The sequence below is a fragment of the Chiloscyllium punctatum genome, chromosome 24 (genome assembly GCF_047496795.1).
Source record: "Chiloscyllium punctatum isolate Juve2018m chromosome 24, sChiPun1.3, whole genome shotgun sequence".
Classification (NCBI taxonomy): Eukaryota; Metazoa; Chordata; class Chondrichthyes; order Orectolobiformes; family Hemiscylliidae; genus Chiloscyllium; species Chiloscyllium punctatum.
Window position 1 is genome coordinate 15,630,440 of NC_092762.1, and position 12,407 is coordinate 15,642,846.

The 12,407-nt window shown below is 45.8% G+C and overlaps 1 non-coding gene across 1 annotated transcript; it reads left to right on the plus strand.

Annotated features, from left to right (window-relative positions):
* The first annotated feature begins 12,134 nt into the window (after nt 1–12,134).
* trnav-aac (transfer RNA valine (anticodon AAC)) lies at nt 12,135–12,207 on the plus strand. Its single transcript has one exon. It is a non-coding gene; the product is annotated as a tRNA-Val (tRNA).
* The last annotated feature ends 200 nt before the right edge of the window (nt 12,208–12,407 follow it).

A 12,407-nucleotide genomic window follows, 5' to 3' on the forward strand; every position in this document is an offset into this window, starting at 1 on the left:
TTGAATCGCTTCTCGTCGATTCCCGCACAGGTTTCCGACTCAGTTGGTATCCACGTGGCTCATGTCCAGGAGTGAACATCTCTGCAGCAAATTGCACGGTTAAAGTAAAAGGCACGGAAAGTGGCATCTCGAACCGGCCCCGAGGTCAGAGCATGCTCACAATGTGATCTGTCGTTCTCGGATTGTAATGCGACCTCCGGTTTTAGGGTGGAGAACATTCTTTGGGACCCTTCTTCTGCAAAACAGACACAGTGACTGAATAAATGCTGCACGGTTTGATGTGGAACACGGCCTGCTCAGCTTTGTGCATTTTCCCTGTAGTCAGGTGTGTTTCGTGTTCCGTGTAAACGTGAAAGTCGTCCTGTTTCGAGCAATGTGTGAAATCATTTAGCAAAGCAAGAATCGAAATTGTAGTAATGTCTAGCAGCTCATGGTTATTTGACCCAAGTGTCCAAGTGTCTCTGCTGTCATGATCGCGTTCGCCTCCCGCGCGGAAAATCGCAAACAGCTCTGCTGTTCCAGGCAATTTGTGCTTTTACTGGAACCGAATGGAGACTATTATTTCATCGCTGTTGTGAAACAAAGTCCTGCGGTGACTCGACTCGTCGTTATTTGGTTTTCTGTCCAATGGGAAAATCGTTCCAATGAATTTCGGTGTCATATGTTATTGAATTTCTCCCATTTCCATCATTTCCGTCCTGGAGACATCAGAAGGAAAAGGTAATCTAATCGAGACTGTGATTGGTGAAATTCACTTTTTATGGCCCGTTCTTATGATGTTCTTTCTATCTCTCTTTTCAGCATTGTCTGGAAAGTGGTGGTGCACTAACGCTGCAGTATGTTTGAAAGAGTAGTTTGGAATTGCCCTGTTGTTAGTTGTGAGATTACTTTATGACTCATGCCCTCGGACTGTGACACATTTAGCATTCATGCATCTCTCTGTCTGAAAATGCATTCGGCATGCCAGTTTTGTTTGTGTTCCGTGAAAAATGCTTTCTGTTTTGCGATTCGCTCAGCACATTACGAGTTAACAGGGTTTCTGAGGTAACTTCGAGCAGCAAAACTCCTCAATTGAGGTCTGGGAAAATTTCACGGAGTATGGTCAGTCGGGGCAAAACTAAGGAAGTCGTTCGTATCTGCAGTGTTTCACAATAATACCTTTCCCGTGAGCAGTCGAACAGACTAAACGATTGTGCCACAGACTGCGATGGAAAACTCCGCTAAAAAGTAATCTTTAAAGCCAGTGTTAGCAACAAGACGTTATGGGGGTACACGGCGTGGAAACAGATATTTAGGTGTATCTCATCCATGCTCACCACATAACCAAAATTAAACAAGTCCCGTTGCCCAGCATTTGGCCCCAATCCCTCTAAACCCATCCTGTCCAGAAACTCATCCGATTACCTTTGCAATTTTCTGAGTGTAATAGCCTCCTCCACTTCCTCTGGGAGCTCATTCCATACACGCACAACCTTCTGTGTGGGAAATGTGCCTCAGGTCGTTTGTCAATTTCAGCCCACTCACCTTAAACCTATGCTCTCGAGTTTTCAACTCACCCCAATTTGGGGAAAACACAGAAATACTCAGTTTACAACCCTTCCATAAGATCATATCGCAGCCGTTACGCTGCAGGGAAAGTCGTCCCAGCTTATTCCACCTCGCCCTACGGTCCAAACATTGACGAAATCATTGTCTATATATTGTCATCAATTTCACGTGTCTTTTTTTAACGTTGTCAAGATGTCAATTACGCTGGACAACAATGAGCGATTGGAAACAGAAAGGTGAAACGGAGAATGGCTTCAACTTTCAGTGCTGGATGCCACTGCGCCGGATGGCGGCGACCGCGGCTGGTTTCTGTAGTGTAGTGTAGTGGTCATCACGTTCGCCTAACACGCGAAAGATCCCCAGTTCGAACCTGGGCAGGAACTGCTTTGTTCGTCAACTGCAGCCTTTTACATGGACAAGAACGGAGCTTTCTTGCTTGCTTTCCCATCTGCAAACCTGCCTTCGAATTTGCTTGAAAGAATCTGCTCTCGTAGTGAAATGTAAGGCAACTCCATTTAATTTCTGTGTAAAGCATTATAAAGGTTTTCTCCTACCTGGTTCTGATGCATATGCCATTCTGTTTGAGAGTGTCCTTGCCGCGTTCTGATCCTTCCACGAAAAGCAGTACCGCATTTGCATTCCTTGCGCAGGCGGCCCGGTTCAAAGGCAGGGAAGAAGCTGCTGCGCTGGTGTCACAGCGCACCACGGATTCCTGAACTTGTCTTTCTGTCAAATGTACCCCAACGTCGTCTCTGAAAGGCCTCATTTGGAAGCTGTCTGTCGTGATTCAACGCGCGAGAGTTGGTACCAGATTCCTGAATCATATTTTGGGGCAGTTCGCACGTTAGTGGCTCATTCAATCAGCAACAGCAATGAAATAATTTACACTCTCAGAGGAACCTTTGAACTTGTGCTTTCATAGCGCCGCTAATATTAAGGTGCGCCCCGAGATCTAAGCCATGTTGGAACTGAAACGGAGGAATCGACAGAGAGGCTACAGAATGATATCGCATCCATTTGGTTTTCTTTAAATCACTGACGAGCAGGAAAATGTAAAAGGGGAGAGCGAGTGGGGAAGTGAGGCGGTTGCAGCTCTGGTAAAAGTCCTTCTTTGTGATTCACTCCGCAAACAGAGACTTGAAGGTGACTCAGAGGCGTGTGAGCTCTTCACATCGAGATCAAAAAGCACTCAAGGGCAGTTAGCACCTCTTCCGGAGTGGGGGTGGGGTGAGGTAATTACCTTTTGACTTCTGTTACTATGTTCAGAAACTGCCTTTTCGATTGACTTGAACAGAAACTGCATTTCCAATAAGCACCATGGAAGTTAGCAAAATTTATTGAATCGCCTCTCGTCGATTCCCGCACAGGTTTCCGACTCAGTTGGTATCCACGTGGCTCATGTCCAGGAGTGAACATCTCTGCAGCAAATTGCACGGTTAAAGTAAAAGGCACGGAAAGTGGCATCTCGAACCGGCCCCGAGGTCAGAGCATGCTCACAATGTGATCTGTCGTTCTCGGATTGTAATGCGACCTCCGGTTTTAGGGTGGAGAACATTCTTTGGGACCCTTCTTCTGCAAAACAGACACAGTGACTGAATAAATGCTGCACGGTTTGATGTGGAACACGGCCTGCTCAGCTTTGTGCATTTTCCCTGTAGTCAGGTGTGTTTCGTGTTCCGTGTAAACGTGAAAGTCGTCCTGTTTCGAGCAATGTGTGAAATCATTTAGCAAAGCAAGAATCGAAATTGTAGTAATGTCTAGCAGCTCATGGTTATTTGACCCAAGTGTCTCTGCTGTCATGATCGCGTTCGCCTCCCGCGCGGAAAATCGCAAACAGCTCTGCTGTTCCAAAGCGATTTGTGCTTTTACTGGAACCGAATGGAGACTATTATTTCATCGCCGTTGTGAAACAAAGTCCTGCGGTGACTCGACTCGTCGTTATTTGGTTTTCTGTCCAATGGGAAAATCGTTCCAATGAATTTCGGTGTCATATGTTATTGAATTTCTCCCATTTCCTTCATTTCCGTCCTGGAGTCATCAGAAGGAAAAGGTAATCTAATCGAGACTGTGAATGGTGAAATTCACTTTTTATGGCCCGTTCTTGTGATGTTCTTTCTATCTCTCTTTTCAGCATTGTCTGGAAAGTGGTGGTGCACTAACGCTGCAGTATGTTTGAAAGAGTAGTTTGGAATTGCCCTGTTGTTAGTTGTGAGATTACTTTATGACTCATGCCCTCGGACTGTGACACATTTAGCATTCATGCATCTCTCTGTCTGAAAATGCATTCGGCATGCCAGTTTTGTTTGTGTTCCGTGAAAAATGCTTTCTGTTTTGCGATTCGCTCAGCACATTACGAGTTAACAGGGTTTCTGAGGTAACTTCGAGCAGCAAAACTCCTCAATTGAGGTCTGGGAAAATTTCACGGAGTATGGTCAGTCGGGGCAAAATTAAGGAAGTCGTTCGTATCTGCAGTGTTTCACAATACTACCTTTCCCGTGAGCAGTCGAACAGACTAAACGATTGTGCCACAGACTGCGATGGAAAACTCCGCTAAAAAGTAATCCTTTACAGCCAGTGTTAGCAACAAGACGTTATGGGGGTACACGGCGTGGAAACAGATATTTAGGTGTATCTCATCCATGCTCACCACATAACCAAAATTAAACAAGTCCCGTTCCCCAGCATTTGGCCCCAATCCCTCTAAACCCATCCTGTCCAGAAACTCATCCGATTACCTTTGCAATTTTCTGAGTGTAATAGCCTTCTCCACTTCCTCTGGGAGCTCATTCCATACACGCACAACCTTCTGTGTGGGAAATGTGCCTCAGGTCGTTTGTCAATTTCAGCCCACTCACCTTAAACCTATGCTCTCGAGTTTTCAACTAGCCCCAATTTGGGTAAAACACAGAAATACTCAGTTTACAACCCTTCCATAAGATCATATCGCAGCCGTTCCGCTGCAGGGAAAGTCGTCCCAGCTTATTCCACCTCGCCCTACGGTCCAAACATTGACGAAATCATTGTCTATATATTGTCATCAATTTCACGGCGACCGCGGCTGGTTTCTGTAGTGTAGTGGTCATCACGTTCGCCTAACACGCGAAAGGTCCCTAGTTCGAAACTGGGCAGAAACTGCTTTGTTCGTCAACTGCAGCCTTTTACATGGACAAGAACGGAGCTTTCTTGCTTGCTTTCCCATCTGCAAACCTGCCTTCGAATTTGCTTGAAAGAATCTGCTCTCGTAGTGAAATGTAAGGCAACTCCATTTAATTACTGTGTAAAGCATTATAAAGTTTTTCTCCAACCTGGTTCTGATGCATATGCCATTCTGTTTGAGAGTGTCCTTGCCGCGTTCTGATCCTTCCACGAAAAGCAGTACCGCATTTGCATTCCTTGCCCAGGCGGCCCGGTTCAAAGGCAGGGAAGAAGCTGCTGCGCTGGTGTCACAGCGCACCACGGATTCCTGAACTTGTCTGTCTGTCAAATGTACCCCAAAGTCGTCTCTGAAAGGCCTCATTTGGAAGCTGTCTGTCGTTATTCAACGCGCGAGAGTTGGTACCAGATTCCTGAATCATATTTTGGGGCAGTTCGCACGTTAGTGGCTCATTCAATCAGCAACAGCAATGAAATAATTTACACTCTCAGAGGAACCTTTGAACTTGTGCTTTCATAGCGCCGCTAATATTAAGGTGCGCCCCGAGATCTAAGCCATGTTGGAACTGAAACGGAGGAATCGACAGAGAGGCTACAGAATGACATCGCATCCATTTGGTTTTCTTTAAATCACTGACGAGCAGGAAAATGTAAAAGGGGAGAGCGAGTGGGGAAGTGAGGCGGTTGCAGCTCTGGTAAAAGTCCTTCTTTGTGATTCACTCCGCAAACAGAGACTTGAAGGTGACTCAGAGGCGTGTGAGCTCTTCACATCGAGATCAAAAAGCACTCAAGGGCAGTTAGCACCTCTTCCGGAGTGGGGGTGGGGTGAGGTAATTACCTTTTGACTTCTGTTACTATGTTCAGAAACTGCCTTTTCGATTGACTTGAACAGAAACTGTATGTTTGAAAGAGCAGTTTGGAATTGCCCTGTTGTTAGTTGTGAGATTACTTTATGACTCATGCCCTCGGACTGTGACACATTTAGCATTCATGCATCTCTCTGTCTGAAAATGCATTCGGCATGCCAGTTTTGTTTGTGTTCCGTGAAAAATGCTTTCTGTTTTGCGATTCGCTCAGCACATTACGAGTTAACAGGGTTTCTGAGGTAACTTCGAGCAGCAAAACTCCTCAATTGAGGTCTGGGAAAATTTCACGGAGTATGGTCAGTCGGGGCAAAATTAAGGAAGTTGTTCGTATCTGCAGTGTTTCACAGTACTACCTTTCCCGTGAGCAGTCGAACAGACTAAACGATTGTGCCACAGACTGCGATGGAAAACTCCGCTAAAAAGTAATCCTTTACAGCCAGTGTTAGCAACAAGACGTTATGGGGGTACACGGCGTGGAAACAGATATTTAGGTGTATCTCATCCATGCTCACCACATAACCAAAATTAAACAAGTCCCGTTCCCCAGCATTTGGCCCCAATCCCTCTAAACCCATCCTGTCCAGAAACTCATCCGATTACCTTTGCAATTTTCTGAGTGTAATAGCCTTCTCCACTTCCTCTGGGAGTTCATTCCATACACGCACAACCTTCTGTGTGGGAAATGTGCCTCAGGTCGTTTGTCAATTTCAGCCCACTCACCTTAAAACTATGCTCCCGAGTTTTCAACTCGCCCCAATTTGGGTAAAACACAGAAATACTCAGTTTACAACCCTTCCATAAGATCATATCGCAGCCGTTCCGCTGCAGGGAAAGTCGTCCCAGCTTATTCCACCTCGCCCTACGGTCCAAACATTGACGAAATCATTGTCTATATATTGTCATCAATTTCACGGCGACCGCGGCTGGTTTCTGTAGTGTAGTGGTCATCACGTTCGCCTAACACGCGAAAGGTCCCTAGTTCGAAACTGGGCAGAAACTGCTTTGTTCGTCAACTGCAGCCTTTTACATGGACAAGAACGGAGCTTTCTTGCTTGCTTTCCCATCTGCAAACCTGCCTTCGAATTTGCTTGAAAGAATCTGCTCTCGTAGTGAAATGTAAGGCAACTCCATTTAATTACTGTGTAAAGCATTATAAAGTTTTTCTCCAACCTGGTTCTGATGCATATGCCATTCTGTTTGAGAGTGTCCTTGCCGCGTTCTGATCCTTCCACGAAAAGCAGTACCGCATTTGCATTCCTTGCGCAGGCGGCCCGGTTCAAAGGCAGGGAAGAAGCTGCTGCGCTGGTGTCACAGCGCACCACGGATTCCTGAACTTGTCTGTCTGTCAAATGTACCCCAAAGTCGTCTCTGAAAGGCCTCATTTGGAAGCTGTCTGTCGTTATTCAACGCGCGAGAGTTGGTACCAGATTCCTGAATCATATTTTGGGGCAGTTCGCACGTTAGTGGCTCATTCAATCAGCAACAGCAATGAAATAATTTACACTCTCAGAGGAACCTTTGAACTTGTGCTTTCATAGCGCCGCTAATATTAAGGTGCGCCCCGAGATCTAAGCCATGTTGGAACTGAAACGGAGGAATCGACAGAGAGGCTACAGAATGACATCGCATCCATTTGGTTTTCTTTAAATCACTGACGAGCAGGAAAATGTAAAAGGGGAGAGCGAGTGGGGAAGTGAGGCGGTTGCAGCTCTGGTAAAAGTCCTTCTTTGTGATTCACTCCGCAAACAGAGACTTGAAGGTGACTCAGAGGCGTGTGAGCTCTTCACATCGAGATCAAAAAGCACTCAAGGGCAGTTAGCACCTCTTCCGGAGTGGGGGTGGGGTGAGGTAATTACCTTTTGACTTCTGTTACTATGTTCAGAAACTGCCTTTTCGATTGACTTGAACAGAAACTGCATTTCCAATAAGCACCATGAAAGTTAGCAAAATTTATTGAATCGCTTCTCGTCGATTCCCGCACAGGTTTCCGACTCAGTTGGTATCCACGTGGCTCATGTCCAGGAGTGAACATCTCTGCAGCAAATTGCACGGTTAAAGTAAAAGGCACGGAAAGTGGCATCTCGAACCGGCCCCGAGGTCAGAGCATGCTCACAATGTGATCTGTCGTTCTCGGATTGTAATGCGACCTCCGGTTTTAGGGTGGAGAACATTCTTTGGGACCCTTCTTCTGCAAAACAGACACAGTGACTGAATAAATGCTGCACGGTTTGATGTGGAACACGGCCTGCTCAGCTTTGTGCATTTTCCCTGTAGTCAGGTGTGTTTCGTGTTCCGTGTAAACGTGAAAGTCGTCCTGTTTCGAGCAATGTGTGAAATCATTTAGCAAAGCAAGAATCGAAATTGTAGTAATGTCTAGCAGCTCAAGGTTATTTGACCGAAGTGTCCAAGTGTCTCTGCTGTCATGATCGCGTTCGCCTCCCGCGCGGAAAATCGCAAACAGCTCTGCTGTTCCAAAGCGATTTGTGCTTTTACTGGAACCGAATGGAGACTATTATTTCATCGCCGTTGTGAAACAAAGTCCTGCGGTGACTCGACTCGTCGTTATTTGGTTTTCTGTCCAATGGGAAAATCGTTCCAATGAATTTCGGTGTCATATGTTATTGAATTTCTCCCATTTCCTTCATTTCCGTCCTGGAGTCATCAGAAGGAAAAGGTAATCTAATCGAGACTGTGAATGGTGAAATTCACTTTTTATGGCCCGTTCTTATGATGTTCTTTCTATCTCTCTTTTCAGCATTGTCTGGAAAGTGGTGGTGCACTAACGCTGCAGTATGTTTGAAAGAGCAGTTTGGAATTGCCCTGTTGTTAGTTGTGAGATTACTTTATGACTCATGCCCTCGGACTGTGACACATTTAGCATTCATGCATCTCTCTGTCTGAAAATGCATTCGGCATGCCAGTTTTGTTTGTGTTCCGTGAAAAATGCTTTCTGTTTTGCGATTCGCTCAGCACATTACGAGTTAACAGGGTTTCTGAGGTAACTTCGAGCAGCAAAACTCCTCAATTGAGGTCTGGGAAAATTTCACGGAGTATGGTCAGTCGGGGCAAAATTAAGGAAGTTGTTCGTATCTGCAGTGTTTCACAGTACTACCTTTCCCGTGAGCAGTCGAACAGACTAAACGATTGTGCCACAGACTGCGATGGAAAACTCCGCTAAAAAGTAATCCTTTAAAGCCAGTGTTAGCAACAAGACGTTATGGGGGTACACGGCGTGGAAACAGATATTTAGGTGTATCTCATCCACGCTCACCACATAACCAAAATTAAACAAGTCCCGTTCCCCAGCATTTGGCCCCAATCCCTCTAAACCCATCCTGTCCAGAAACTCATCCGATTACCTTTGCAATTTTCTGAGTGTAATAGCCTCCTCCACTTCCTCTGGGAGCTCATTCCATACACGCACAACCTTCTGTGTGGGAAATGTGCCTCAGGTCGTTTGTCAATTTCAGCCCACTCACCTTAAACCTATGCTCTCGAGTTTTCAACTCACCCCAATTTGGGTAAAACACAGAAATACTCAGTTTACAACCCTTCCATAAGATCATATCGCAGCCGTTCCGCTGCAGGGAAAGTCGTCCCAGCTTATTCCACCTCGCCCTACGGTCCAAACATTGACGAAATCATTGTCTATATATTGTCATCAATTTGACGGCGACCGCGGCTGGTTTCTGTAGTGTCGTGGTCATCACGTTCGCCTAACACGCGAAAGGTCCCTAGTTCGAAACTGGGCAGAAACTGCTTTGTTCGTCAACTGCAGCCTTTTACATGGACAAGAACGAAGCTTTCTTGCTTGCTTTCCCATCTGCAAACCTGCCTTCGAATTTGCTTGAAAGAATCTGCTCTCGTAGTGAAATGTAAGGCAACTCCATTTAATTACTGTGTAAAGCATTATAAAGTTTTTCTCCAACCTGGTTCTGATGCATATGCCATTCTGTTTGAGAGTGTCCTTGCCGCGTTCTGATCCTTCCACGAAAAGCAGTACCGCATTTGCATTCCTTGCGCAGGCGGCCCGGTTCAAAGGCAGGGAAGAAGCTGCTGCGCTGGTGTCACAGCGCACCACGGATTCCTGAACTTGTCTGTCTGTCAAATGTACCCCAAAGTCGTCTCTGAAAGGCCTCATTTGGAAGCTGTCTGTCGTTATTCAACGCGCGAGAGTTGGTACCAGATTCCTGAATCATATTTTGGGGCAGTTCGCACGTTAGTGGCTCATTCAATCAGCAACAGCAATGAAATAATTTACACTCTCAGAGGAACCTTTGAACTTGTGCTTTCATAGCGCCGCTAATATTAAGGTGCGCCCCGAGATCTAAGCCATGTTGGAACTGAAACGGAGGAATCGACAGAGAGGCTACAGAATGACATCGCATCCATTTGGTTTTCTTTAAATCACTGACGAGCAGGAAAATGTAAAAGGGGAGAGCGAGTGGGGAAGTGAGGCGGTTGCAGCTCTGGTAAAAGTCCTTCTTTGTGATTCACTCCGCAAACAGAGACTTGAAGGTGACTCAGAGGCGTGTGAGCTCTTCACATCGAGATCAAAAAGCACTCAAGGGCAGTTAGCACCTCTTCCGGAGTGGGGGTGGGGTGAGGTAATTACCTTTTGACTTCTGTTACTATGTTCAGAAACTGCCTTTTCGATTGACTTGAACAGAAACTGCATTTCCAATAAGCACCATGAAAGTTAGCAAAATTTATTGAATCGCTTCTCGTCGATTCCCGCACAGGTTTCCGACTCAGTTGGTATCCACGTGGCTCATGTCCAGGAGTGAACATCTCTGCAGCAAATTGCACGGTTAAAGTAAAAGGCACGGAAAGTGGCATCTCGAACCGGCCCCGAGGTCAGAGCATGCTCACAATGTGATCTGTCGTTCTCGGATTGTAATGCGACCTCCGGTTTTAGGGTGGAGAACATTCTTTGGGACCCTTCTTCTGCAAAACAGACACAGTGACTGAATAAATGCTGCACGGTTTGATGTGGAACACGGCCTGCTCAGCTTTGTGCATTTTCCCTGTAGTCAGGTGTGTTTCGTGTTCCGTGTAAACGTGAAAGTCGTCCTGTTTCGAGCAATGTGTGAAATCATTTAGCAAAGCAAGAATCGAAATTGTAGTAATGTCTAGCAGCTCAAGGTTATTTGACCGAAGTGTCCAAGTGTCTCTGCTGTCATGATCGCGTTCGCCTCCCGCGCGGAAAATCGCAAACAGCTCTGCTGTTCCAAAGCGATTTGTGCTTTTACTGGAACCGAATGGAGACTATTATTTCATCGCCGTTGTGAAACAAAGTCCTGCGGTGACTCGACTCGTCGTTATTTGGTTTTCTGTCCAATGGGAAAATCGTTCCAATGAATTTCGGTGTCATATGTTATTGAATTTCTCCCATTTCCTTCATTTCCGTCCTGGAGTCATCAGAAGGAAAAGGTAATCTAATCGAGACTGTGAATGGTGAAATTCACTTTTTATGGCCCGTTCTTATGATGTTCTTTCTATCTCTCTTTTCAGCATTGTCTGGAAAGTGGTGGTGCACTAACGCTGCAGTATGTTTGAAAGAGCAGTTTGGAATTGCCCTGTTGTTAGTTGTGAGATTACTTTATGACTCATGCCCTCGGACTGTGACACATTTAGCATTCATGCATCTCTCTGTCTGAAAATGCATTCGGCATGCCAGTTTTGTTTGTGTTCCGTGAAAAATGCTTTCTGTTTTGCGATTCGCTCAGCACATTACGAGTTAACAGGGTTTCTGAGGTAACTTCGAGCAGCAAAACTCCTCAATTGAGGTCTGGGAAAATTTCACGGAGTATGGTCAGTCGGGGCAAAATTAAGGAAGTCGTTCGTATCTGCAGTGTTTCACAATACTACCTTTCCCGTGAGCAGTCGAACAGACTAAACGATTGTGCCACAGACTGCGATGGAAAACTCCGCTAAAAAGTAATCCTTTAAAGCCAGTGTTAGCAACAAGACGTTATGGGGGTACACGGCGTGGAAACAGATATTTAGGTGTATCTCATCCACGCTCACCACATAACCAAAATTAAACAAGTCCCGTTCCCCAGCATTTGGCCCCAATCCCTCTAAACCCATCCTGTCCAGAAACTCATCCGATTACCTTTGCAATTTTCTGAGTGTAATAGCCTCCTCCACTTCCTCTGGGAGCTCATTCCATACACGCACAACCTTCTGTGTGGGAAATGTGCCTCAGGTCGTTTGTCAATTTCAGCCCACTCACCTTAAACCTATGCTCTCGAGTTTTCAACTCACCCCAATTTGGGTAAAACACAGAAATACTCAGTTTACAACCCTTCCATGAGATCATATCGCAGCCGTTACGCTGCAGGGAAAGTCGTCCCAGCTTATTCCACCTCGCCCTACGGTCCAAACATTGACGAAATCATTGTCTATATATTGTCATCAATTTCACGTGTCTTTTTTGAACGTTGTCAAGATGTCAATTACGCTGGACAACAACGAGCGATTGGAAACAGAAAGGTGAAACGGAGAATGGCTTCAACTTTCAGTGCTGGATGCCACTGCGCCGGAGGGCGGCGACCGCGGCTGGTTTCTGTAGTGTAGTGGTCATCACGTTCGCCTAACACGCGAAAGGTCCCCAGTTCGAAACTGGGCAGAAACTGCTTTGTTCGTCAACTGCAGCCTTTTACATGGACAAGAACGGAGCTTTCTTGCTTGCTTTCCCATCTGCAAACCTGCCTTCGAATTTGCTTGAAAGAATCTGCTCTCGTAGTGAAATGTAAGGCAACTCCATTTAATTACTGTGTAAAGCATTATAAAGTTTTTCTCCAACCTGGTTCTGATGCATATGCCATTCTGTTT